Source organism: Sus scrofa, chromosome 1, assembly GCF_000003025.6.
Source record: "Sus scrofa isolate TJ Tabasco breed Duroc chromosome 1, Sscrofa11.1, whole genome shotgun sequence".
Lineage (NCBI taxonomy): Eukaryota > Metazoa > Chordata > Mammalia > Artiodactyla > Suidae > Sus > Sus scrofa.
In genome coordinates, this window is record NC_010443.5 from 111,442,830 (window position 1) to 111,454,905 (window position 12,076).

Consider the following 12,076-nt stretch of genomic DNA (forward strand, 5'->3'; position numbering starts at 1 on the left):
GAAGGTCTAAACTGGTGTTTGGCTCAGGGGAATGCCCCTCCTGCTTGCTTGGGAATCACTATTGCTGAATGTGTCCGCTTGGATCAACTGAGGACGGCCAATCACCGTATGGCAGAGCAGACATTTCCGCTTACCAGCTCTGACACAGGGGTCAGCTTTAATCAGAGATCATTTGCACAGACAATTCTATGGGGAGGCCAGTCCTTATTACATGGGAAAGTCGTAGAGAAGGTCCCTGTTTCCATGATTTATTGCTGCCAGATGTATGAGTGTGAGGCTGTAGAGCTCACTTTCACCAATGAGGTTTCCTGTTCTTTTCTAAAGAACCAATTGCCTTCTTCATTTGCTTCCTTCGGGACTATTATTCCTAGCCGCCGTCCCCCCCATTTTAATTTTATCGTTTCTTCTGCCTCTTCCTCTCCCTGATTTTAATCTATGCATGCCCTCTCTTTACCCCTCAATAAAATTAAGTTGCCAATTATCATCTTAACTTTACATACTTAACTTTCTGCCCATGCTTATCCAAAGATGTTTCTTTTTCCTCACCCCCATACTTCTGAACATTCCAGCAGAAAGTTCCCAAAATAAATGCGATCGAAACAAAGTTTATGCCTTTCTGTCTAGGAGCTCAGCCTCAGAAATGGAATGAGAGGGATTCCCACTTCCATAGTCCCCGAAATCCTACCATTTCACTTGGATTGGAAAATACAATAATCTGGGCAGACATATGAGCATTCACAATAAATCATAGAGTTATGAATAAATCTTGGTTGTCAAAAGCAAATGTGTAGCCGTTCAAACGCGTCTGCCATTAGAATTCAGCAAGGCAGCTGTCAGCTGTTTTCTTGTAATTAAACAGCCAATGAGCAGCTAATTAAGACATATGTGTATACAGAAGTGGAAGTGGGTATGTTAATGAACTGTAGGAATCAATTCATTAAGTGAAAATTGTCAAAAGACCAAACATCAGATCAGCATTTCAGCCTGTGCCTCATTGGGAATGAGCCCTGAGCAGGAGGGGAACCCCTCAGAGCCAGACCCACCCCTTCCCAGCCACACCCACAGGTCCCCATCCTGCCAACACCCACTTGGGGGCAAAACTATTAATAACCCCAATAGGAAATGCCATGTCTATTTCAAAGCTTTTTATTAAGGAGACATAATATGTATAAACCGGGTATTCGATACCTTATAAAATTTTGTCTCTCTTACCTTGTGTCTGAAACATTAAATGGAACTTTGACTACACAACTTAAAAGCTGGGGGGGGGGGTGTTCACTTGTTTATTTTGTTGTTTATCTGTTTTTGTTTGGTCAGCCCCACATGTTTATCTGAATGCCTTTTGAATAGTGTATTAAGAAGCCTCTGGCTTTTGGCTTAAGATGCACCCAAGGTTCCAGAATTCAAATTCTGGCTCCTCTCAGGAATTCCCATTGTGGCTCAGAGGAAATGAACCCAACTAGTATCCATAAGGATGCAGGTTCCATCCCTGGCCTCACTCAGTGGGTTAAGGATCTGTGTTTGCTGAGAGCTGTGGTTTAGGTTGCAGATTCCCGCTTGGATCCAATGTTGCTTGTGGCTGTGGTGTAGGCCAGCAGCTGTAGCTTTAATTCAACTCCTAGCCTGGGAACTCCCATGTGCTGCAGGTGTGGCCTTAAAAAAAAAGAAAAGAAAAGAGAAGAAAATTCTGGCTCCTCTCCTTACCTGCTCTATGACTTCGAACACATGGTTTAACATCTCTGAGTTTTCTCATTTGTAAACAAATATAAAAATACCCTCTTTACAAGTTTGTTATGAATTGCAAATAAATCATGTTTGTGAAGTATTCTGGTACAGAATAGGAGCTCAGCATATGATTATCACCAGTGTGGGGTTTTTTGTTTGTTTTGTTTTATCACTGGCGTCATTTTTCTTCTGGTCATTCATTCCATAGGTGTTTGTTGACTGCTCCAAGTACTAAGTTAGCTACTGGAAACAAAGAAAGATAGCAGTCAGTGAGAGAGACAGATTAGTAATTCAGCAAGCTACACTATTGTATATGGAATGGATGATCAACAGGAACCTGCTGTCTAAGACAGGGAACTCTACTTAATATTCTACAATAACCTATACGGGAAAAGAATCTGAAAATAAAATGGATGTGTGCATATTTATAACTGAATCACTTTATTATTCAGCAGAAATTATCACAATATTATAAATTAACTATCCTTCAATAAAACTTCAAAACGTAGGAATTCCGTTGTGGCACAGTGGGTTAAGTATTTGGCATTATCACTGTAGTAGCCTGGGTCTCTGCAGTGACATGGGTTTGATCCTTGCCCTGGGAACTTCCACATGCTACTAACGCAGCCTCCCCCCAACAACAAAAAAAAAAAAAACAAAAAAAACTGTAAAACCAAACAAAATTTTATTACATTTAGAATGGATAAGCAGTGAAGTCCTGCTGTAGAGCCCATGATAGAATGTGATGGAAGATAATATGAGAAAAAGAATGTACAGCAGAAATTGACAGAACATTGTAAATCAACTAAACTTTAATTTAAAATTTTAAAAGTTAATTACTTTTTTTAAAAGAAACCAAAAAAACACAGCAAGCTGCAGAGGGGATCCCTATAGGGATCTCTAGGTACAATGGGAGGAGCCCCTCACTGGTGGGCCTCAGAAGGAGCAAGTTCAGAGAAAGTGAATCCTGAAGAGAAGAGAAGAGCTTCTAGGAAGGTGGGGTGGGGTGTCCTTTGAGGAATTGTAAACCCAGTCGTTGAGGTTTGGCCAGAGTGTGGTGTTGGGAAGAGGACAGAATGTAGGAGAGAGAGATGCCTGGAGAGGTGGTCATAGCTGGTCATCAGTAGGGAGCCCCTGAGGGCTAAGAAGCAGTGAAGTGACGTGGTCAGGCTTATGTTTTAGAAAGAGATCTTCAGTGACTATGTGAAAATGGCTTGGAGGGAGTGAGGATAGAAGCCGGGAGCCGTGGGGAGGCTTTATAATAATCCATTCAGAAGATGGCCAATATGGGAACCTAAGAAAAGTTCAGTGAAGATAGAGAAAAGCAGATGGATTTGAGAAAGACCAGAGACAGCCTCATTTGGTGACGGGTTGGACGTGGGTGGGGTGGAGGCAGGGAAGTCCATGTTTCTGCCTTGAGGGACTGGGGTGAAGTTGGTGCCCTTGACAGAGCAAGAAATCTGGAGAAGAAGAGGCTGGGAAATCGTCAGTGGCACAGGATACGTTCTGTTTGGAATGGAGATAAATCCCTTTAGCTGAGGTTTCTGGATAGTGTGTGTGTGTGTGTTGGTGATGGGGGTAACAGGGCTGTAGAAGGCCAAGCCACAACTTTGATACGTGCTTCCAGACATGTGCTGTCAGTTTTTAACAACTGACTCTCTGGGAAGCAAAAAGTGTTAATATGTATGAATCAAACTAGTATGTTCACATGAGTATGTATGTAGATAACTTTAGTATATATTTCACAGATATGATTTCATGCAATTTACAAATAGTAAAATTGACAATATTCTAAACTCCATATAGACTAATGATTCTCACTAAATGCACTCATTGATTTTTGCTGACCTCTTAAATCTATACCTGTGGTTTCAGTTGACAAAAGACTGCAGCATCAATGTGATTTTTCATTTGTATTAATGAAAAAGAGGAAAGTGAAACAAGGAAAAATGTATTTTGAAACCACTCCTTGATCACTGATGATGTGAACAATTTCTTTGCTGAATCAGAAAATAGTTTTTAAAAACTGCCAGAATATTTCTTCACTTTTTTTGTGCTCTTTACAATGTCATGGCTACAAACGTGACATACTTTTTTAAGTCTCATGTTATTTTCTTCATCACTTTTTACATTTTTTTATTGAAATACAGTTGATTTACAATTTTATGTTTCAGGTGACAGCAGAGTGATTCAGTTATACATACACACACACATATTCTTTTTTAGATTCTTTTCCATTATACGTTATTATAAGATAATTGAGTAGACTTCCTTGTGCTATACAGTATGTCCTTGTTGTAATCTATTTTGTATGCAATAGTGTGTATATGTTCATTCCAAACCCCTAATTTATCCTTATCACTTTTTAAATCTAGACAGTAAGCAGAGCAATAAGTCAAGCACCAATTTGTACTGCTTCACCAATTTCTATGGTGAAATACTCTCAGCACATGGTCAATTTCAAGCCTCGAAACATGACGTCTCACTGCATTGCGGGATAAAGAAGATGATAGAACACTGTTAATGCAGTGTGTCCACCATTCAGATATAATTGCTAACAATAACCTTAAGAACAGGGAGAATAGCAAAATGATAATAAAAATGTAAGTTAATGTTTAATAATGGCTATGTCTAATGACTGGTTCATGGAATTCCTGAAATTTTAACATTTGGCCCTTGCAACCCAGTATGAGCCTTCTTCCACACATCATGCTCTCAGTCAAGTCCTGGGGGGCTCTAGTGATCAATGAAAAATTTCATAGTAGACAGCCAGATCATTGTTTTTTAATTAGACAATAGAATTTTCCGGAGAACAGAGGTAAAAATCAGAAATAAAACTCAGTGAAAGTCACTTCGAAAGACAGTGAAATAAGGGAGGAAACACTGGAGAGTTCTCTTTGAGGCAGAAGGTTGATGCATGTAAGGAAGTCAAGACTGTGTCACGTCAGTTTTGTTAGTCCAGCACTGCAGGAGAGATACTGACTTGAGAGGGCTCTGCACTTAAAATTAGGACCCTGGGGTTTGAGTCCCAGCACTGACATACAGCAGTGGGAGAGCCTTGAACAAGACACCATTCTCAGCTTCATTTGTGTTATCTGCAAAATCAGAAAATGAGAGTGGATCTCTGGTTCTTAACAAGGGGAGGGCAGCAGAGTCTTTAGGAAGCTTTGTTAAAACATTTACCATACAAGATGACATTTCTTTTTGACTTACCCAAATGGCGCTTTCATATTGTTCAAGCTAGTATGTGTGTCTGGGACTATACCCCCAAAGGTTCTGGTTCAGTAGATTTTAGATGTATTTTAGAAAACTCCATGGGTGATTCTGAGAACACCGTCACTTTAAGAACTACTGAATCTGATTATCTCTCAACTTCCTTTCATCTATAAAGGCCTGTTCTGGAGTTCCTGTCGTGGCGCAGTGGTTAACGAATCCGACTAGGAACCATGAGGTTGTGGGTTCGGTCCCTGCCCTTGCTTAGTGGGTTAACGATCCGGCGTTGCCGTGAGCTGTGGTGTAGGTCACAGACGCGGCTCGGATCCCGCGTTGCTGTGGCTCTGGCGTAGGCTGGTGGCTACAGCTCCGATTCGACCCCTAGCCTGGGAACCTCCATATGCCGCGGGAGCGGCCCAAGAAATAGCAACAACAACAAAAAGACAAAAGACCAAAAAAATAAAATAAATAAAATAAAATATAAAGGCCTGTTCATATTATACTAATTTACTATCTGCAATAACTGCATGTGAGTCTGCTGCCACTAGGTGGTGGTGGTGTGTCACTGTCCCACCAAGTACTGTATCCTACCATGAAATTCATCATGGTGGGCCTCTGCTCCAGCCCACATTTATAATGGCACGTTTCCATGTATTTTGACTTCCATAAAAAGTGAACTTTTAAGAAAGCCAAAGAAGTCATCATTAGCTCAGCTTTTAGAAATAGAACTCCCAAACTGTGTACTTAATATCTTTCCCAGCTGACTCACAGTTTCAGCACCTTCTCTCTTTATACATACCTCCTAAATCCTGTCCCAAAACACTAAGCACTTTCTTGTGCCGTCACTGCTTTGTGTGTGGCCTCAAGCTTCCCAGCCCTTCCAACTGGTGTCTCAGCTTACTGACTTCTCAGTGGGACCCTCTCCAGGATTGCTCCCTAGTCACTCAAGATCCTGCTTCTACTTGTAAGAACATACCTACCTTGAGGAAGGAAGGGAGCTACCATCTTTTTACCTTTCTTCCTGTTCTTTCTTGCTGTTCTAATCTTTCTCCTCTTATGTGTTCATTAGCTTTAAATACTTTATCAGTTTAACTAAAGCTGAGGAATACTGAAATGAGTTGGGGTTTTTTTGGTTTTTGTTTTTTTTTAAAGGGGGGGGGGCCAAAGGAAGACCAAGCCCTCATTCTGTCTGAAATGCAAAGTTTACTGTGTATCTGAGTCACCCAGGTTTACCCTCCCTTTCCTTTCACTGCTCTCACCTTATTACACCCACCCAACCCCGATCCCCCCCCCCACCAGTTTGGTATTTGCTAGCTAGTCTTCAGTAAATGACACTATCACCTTGGTCCAAATGAAAGGTCTCTTCTCTGGCTCTTAGCTCTGCCCCTCCCTGAACGTTCCATAGGCACTTGCTCAGCTAACTGAGCAAGAATAAGTGCTGTTGTAAAGAGTAAAGTGTTTCTGTTTACTCACTTGCCTTCCCCAAACCTTTCAGAGTGGAGGCCTCCAAAGATGTGTAGTCCTTTTTCAGACGTTAGCTCCAGCCTCAGTACCATTGCTCCAAGAGCATGTGGAAAGTCTCTTGGATTTGCCTTGCAATTGATGGCATAGTTTCTCAGACATCTTTAATGATAGGGACTATGTCCTTGAAGTCAGTTTATTGTTATTATTGTTTTGTTTGTTTACTCAGTGAGCCAAAGTAATTTAGAAATAAGTAAGGTGAATAAAAGGGGACATCATTTTCCTGGTGAGAAATGAGTGAGAATCAAGAAATCATGAAACTGGTTTCCTTATGTAAATAATACATATCAGGAAGTGGCTATGGAAGAAAAATCTGTAAAATGTCTGAGCAGTGGCAACTTGGCCAACGAAAGGGTCTAACTTGAAGGAAATTGCTAATTTAGAGCAGTACATACCTTGTGTCGTGACACTGCCTCCTTTAATGCTTGTCTTCTATGAGAACCCACAAATGGGAATCCTTTTGACACACAAAGGAAACAGAAAAACAACAAAAGGGATAAAAGTGTGAGTTCCAGAATTAAACCACCTGAATTCAGATCCTAGCTTTACCCCATGCTGGGGGGTACCGAGAGGGGGGCCGGGAGGTTCTGAGAAAATGCTTCTCTAAGCCTCAGGTTCTTTGACCTAAAAACCAGAAAAATGATAGCATATGCCTCATGTTGACCTTGTCCAAATTAAGTAATGGAATCCATATAAAGCACAGGGTGCCTAACAAATAATAAGCACTGTTTTAAGGTTTTCCGGGATTGGTTTTAATCAGGTATATGAGACACATAAGACACACAAATGACTGCCACGAAGGGAGAAGTTTGTTATAACACAGGTCTCCAGAAACAGAAGGAACAGCAATGCCAAGCAGGGGACCACAGTGGGAAGCCCCAGGGTCAGCCAGGAGGTGGGGAGAGTGAGGCAGAATTATGTGCAGAAGTGTTTATTGTGTTTTCCTGGAACTGGCGAGGCAGGGTACCCAGGTTGAGGATTGGCTAGTTTAAAAGGTTTTAGCGGGCTCTGGAGTCATGGGACTGCCTCTAATTGTCTGATACCTGGTCCTGGAAGGATTAAGGAAGGAGAATAATGGCACAGAGTTCGAGAGCCTGATAGAGAAGACAGCTGGGTGTCTGGACTCTGGATTGGTTGGTCTGCATATAAAAGGTGTGCTCCCAGGCAGGCTGTTTGCTATTTTCTAGGAATCAGGTAGCCCTGGGAAATGTCCTCTCTCCTGGGTCAGCAAGACCTCAAGATGTCAAAGTATTGAAAATACAGAACAGGAGCTCCCACTATGGCGTGACAGGATTGGCAATATCTTCGGAGTGCAGGGATGTGGGTTCGATCCCCAGCCCAACACGGTGGGTTAAGGATTCGGCACTGCTGCAGCTGTGGCTTAGTTCAAGGCTGTGGCTTGGATCTGATCTGTGGCCCGGGAGCTCCATATGCTCCCGGGCCAGTTACAAAACAAACAAACAAACAGGATAAGAAAATACAACTAATACAAATGCTCATTAAGATCTCTCTCTCTCTCTCTGTCATACCACTATCATTATGCTCTCCTAGGGTTCCCTTGTAGCAGAACAAACTGGTAGTTTGTACATGGCATCTACATGACCATTCTGTAGTGAACTTTATTAGTTGTGGTTTGATGTTAACTTGAGTTTAATATGTGGAAACTAAAGAGTAGCTTTTCTGTCCTTTGATAATGACCCAAGCATTATTTAAGCTCTATGTCTAGTCCTGGATTTCAACTTTTTTTAAGAAAGTGGAGAAGTTAGAGAGGAACCTAAGAAGAAATATTAAAGTACAAAAGGATGTAGAAAGAAAGGTGACAGATGCTGTGCTTTAGTCTATAGACGAGCAGCCCACAAGTACTGGTTCCATTTAAAGAAAAGAGATCATGCAGACATTCTCCATAGTCAATGATTATAAAGCAAAATGGAACGGGCTAATTGTAAAGCAAGCGAAATTCAGCTTCAGCTCAAGGAAAAGCAAATAATTCCTGGTCCTAGACATTTGCAGTGATGACAGTGACAGCAAACACAGAAGGTTTGAATGGTGGTAGGGTCTCAAGAAAGAAATAAACACCTTTCAGATGTGACAGGGATTATGTGTCTCAGACTCAACTGAATACCCAGACAGGTGACCTCTTGATATCCCTTTCTAAGGATTCTCTGCCTCTGTTAGCACTTATATTTTCTTGAATTCTCTCCATTAAGCCCGAAAGAAAGCTTTACTTCCTCTCACTTTCTTGTCACAGAGAAAAAAAGAATCACATAAAACTCCATCCAAAAAAACCAAACCCCACAGCTTTAGTTATTTTGAGAAAAGAGAGACTGCCTTACAGAAGAGGCCAGATTTGATATCAGGAAGATTTGAAGTACAATAGAGAGACAGTCTGATACCCTGAGGTTCCCCATGTTAGTTAGTGAGCAGCTTGCCAAAGAAAGGTTAAAGGTCAAAGGTGGAAGGGGGTAAAAGATCAGTGCACAGCCCAGCCATCCCAGGTTAGTTACCAAAGGCAAGGAACTGGGAACTGAGGTCCTATGCATCGTGTCCCTCGACTTAATCTACAAAGTCCTCAGCTATCACAGCAGAAAGCAAATGTACTAAATAGTTCTTCCTGAGTAGTTCACATACCTTTCCACCTGCATTATTTTAGAAAAATCAGATAAACCGAAAGAAAATTGAGATCACTCATGACCCCACCAACCAGTGCCAACAGTTCTTTTCATTCGGGGGCATAATTTTCTAAAGTTTCTTGTACATTAAATATATGGATTTTCCCTCCAAAATTGGATATATTGTGTTTAGTCCTTTAGCCTTTTTTTTAAACTTAGCAGTATATTTTATCACCTTTTTATGTCAATTGCTGTACTGCTGAAATACCATTTTTAATGGTTGTTGGGTGTAGCGCTATCCAATGTGACTCTTCTGTTCACTTATGTTGGTCATTCAGCATCTTTCTAAATTTTTTTTTTTTTGTCTTTTTGTTGTTATTGTTGTTGTTGTTGTTGTTGCTATTTCTTGGGCCGCTCCTGCGGCATATGGAGGTTCCCAGGCTAGGGGTTGAATCGGAGCTGTAGCCACCGGCCTACGCCAGAGCCACAGCAATGCGGGATCCGAGCCGCGTCTGCAGCCTACACCACAGCTCACGGCAACGCCAAATCCTTAACCCACTGAGCAAGGGCAGGGACCGAACTCGCAACCTCATGGTTCCTAGTCGGATTCGTTAACCACTGTGCCACAACGGGAACTCCAGCATCTTTCTAAATTTTTTATACCTTACATATAGTGCTGTGATGAACGTACATGTAGGTAAATCTTTGTACCATTCTTTTAACATTCCTTTAAAATATACTCCTTAGGAGTTCCCATTGTGGCTCAGCAGCAGTGAACCTGACTAGTATGCATGAGGACGCAGGTGCCATCCCTGGCCTCGCTCAGTGAGTTAAGGAACCGGAGTTGTCATGAGCTGTGGTGTAGGTCACAGACACAGCTCAGATCTGGCCGTGCTGTGGCTATGGCATAGACCGGCTGCTATCGCTCCGATTGGACCCCTAGCCTGGAAACCTTCGTGTGCTACGGGTGCAGCCCTAAAAGGATGGATATATAACCCTTAAAGGGTTATTATTGGTTCAATGGATAGGCATGTTTTTAAGGATTTTGATAGAACTGTTGGCCTCCAGAAAAATCTTCTGGTGAGAGAATATTCTTATCAGTTTACCCAGTACTCTGTCAGTTCTGCAGGATTTTACCTCACCCCTCTCCACTAGTGTCCCCTTGCTTGCAGTCATCTATCTTTGCCACTAAAGGTTTGAAGACGATAATATGCTTTTGTACCTGTCATGGTTCTGCTTCACAGAAATTTACTCTAGTTACCTTCTCTTTTTTTCAGACAACATCCCTAGTTTGCAAAAATACTGAGAGATAATTCAGTCATCAAAAGATAACCAGAAACAACTCTCTTCCATATGTTTGGAAATTAAGATATGTGCTTCTAAATAAAAGAAGTTATGGATTAAAGAATAATCTATGGAAAATTAGAGCATGGTTTAAATTGAATAACTATGAAAATACTACATTAACAAAACTTGTGGGTTGCTACTTAAATATAACTAAAAGGAAATCTTACAGTTTTAAGAAAAGAATAACCAGTGAAAATTAATGAGCTAGTAAAAATCCAGCTCAAGAAGTTAGCAAAAATAGAGTTCTCTTGTGGTGCAGCCAATTAAGGATCTGGTGTTATCACTGCAGCAGCTTGGGTTGCTGCTGTGACTCGGGTTCAGTCCCTGGCCTGGGAACTTTCACATGCCATAGGAGCAACCAAAAGAAAAAAAAAAAAAACTTAGCAAAAATGAATGAATCATGAGTTCCAATCATGGCGCAGCAGAAACGAATCCAACTAGGAACCATGAGGTTGTGGATTCATCCCTGGCCTCGCTCAGTGGGTTGAGGTTCCGGTATTGCCGTGAGCTGTGGTGTAGGTCATAGACGTGGCTTGGATCTCGTGTTGCTGTGGCTGTGATATAGGCCTTCATCTGTAGCTCCAATTGGACCCATAGCCTGGGAACCTCCATATGCCACAGGTGTGGCCCTAAAAAGCAAAAAAAAAGAAAAAAAAGAATTAGTTAATGAATGTGAATAAATGAATGAAATCTTTGAGATCAGTACTCCTATAAAGCATTTTAGTACACCTCCTCATTTCCAAAGCATTGTTTAACAAATAAGTGGAACCTGATGAACATCAAATTTGATTTGTTAAATCTTAAAGGCCATGAGTCTAAACACATGGTATTTCCAAACTGTCAAAGGTTGAGTCTTCCTGGTCTGATTGATCTGCCAAGATAATTCATCCAAGGTTACTTAACTTTTGGGGTGATTGATTATGACATAGAGAATGCAGGACCCTAAAGCATGGTGGATTTGTATGGCCTAGTTGAGATTACCATAGTGTACCAGGATTGCAGCCACCTGGGTTTTAGAGTAAGACTGCATTTTCTTATCTCTGAACATCCCAGAGAAGTGTTTTCTGTTTATTCTATTAAACAAACAAACAAACAAAAATGTTCTGGGAGTTCCTGTTGTGGCTCAGCTGAAACGAATCTGACTAGCATCCATGAGGACATGAGTTCAATCCCTGACCTCGCTCAGTGGATTAAGGATCCGGCGTTGCCGTGAGCTGTGGTGTAGGTCACAGACACAGCTTGGATCCCATGTTGCTGTGGCTGTGGTATAGTCCATCAGCTACAGCTCCAATTCGACCCCTAGCCTGGGAACCTCCATATGCCTCCAGTCCGACCCTAAAAAGCAAAAAAAAGCAAAAACAAAAAACAAGAAAAAAATGTTTTGGAGATAAAGGTTGAAAATAAGTGCCTTTGCACCATTTCATTAAGCACATCCTTTTGATCATCCGAAGCCAAGACCATGCCTGATCCTGTGCCTCCTACATAGGCCACCATTTTTTGGAGTTAAAGAAAGTTTTGCATGTGTAAGGGACAGAGGATGAGGCTCTGGGGATCAATTTTACTCAAGGAAAAAGAAGTGACTTTAATTTCGTTAATGACCTCCTGGTTGATTGTGCTACAAGTTTAATTCTCCATTAAATATTAATGCCGCTTGGTGCTTA

At 41.4% G+C, this 12,076-nt stretch overlaps 1 protein-coding gene across 4 annotated transcripts in view; it reads left to right on the plus strand.

The window, feature by feature from the left end:
• RORA (RAR related orphan receptor A) overlaps nt 1-12,076 on the plus strand; it is a 763,804-nt gene that overhangs the window by 723,826 nt on the left and 27,902 nt on the right. The gene's annotated exons all lie outside the window — the stretch shown is intronic.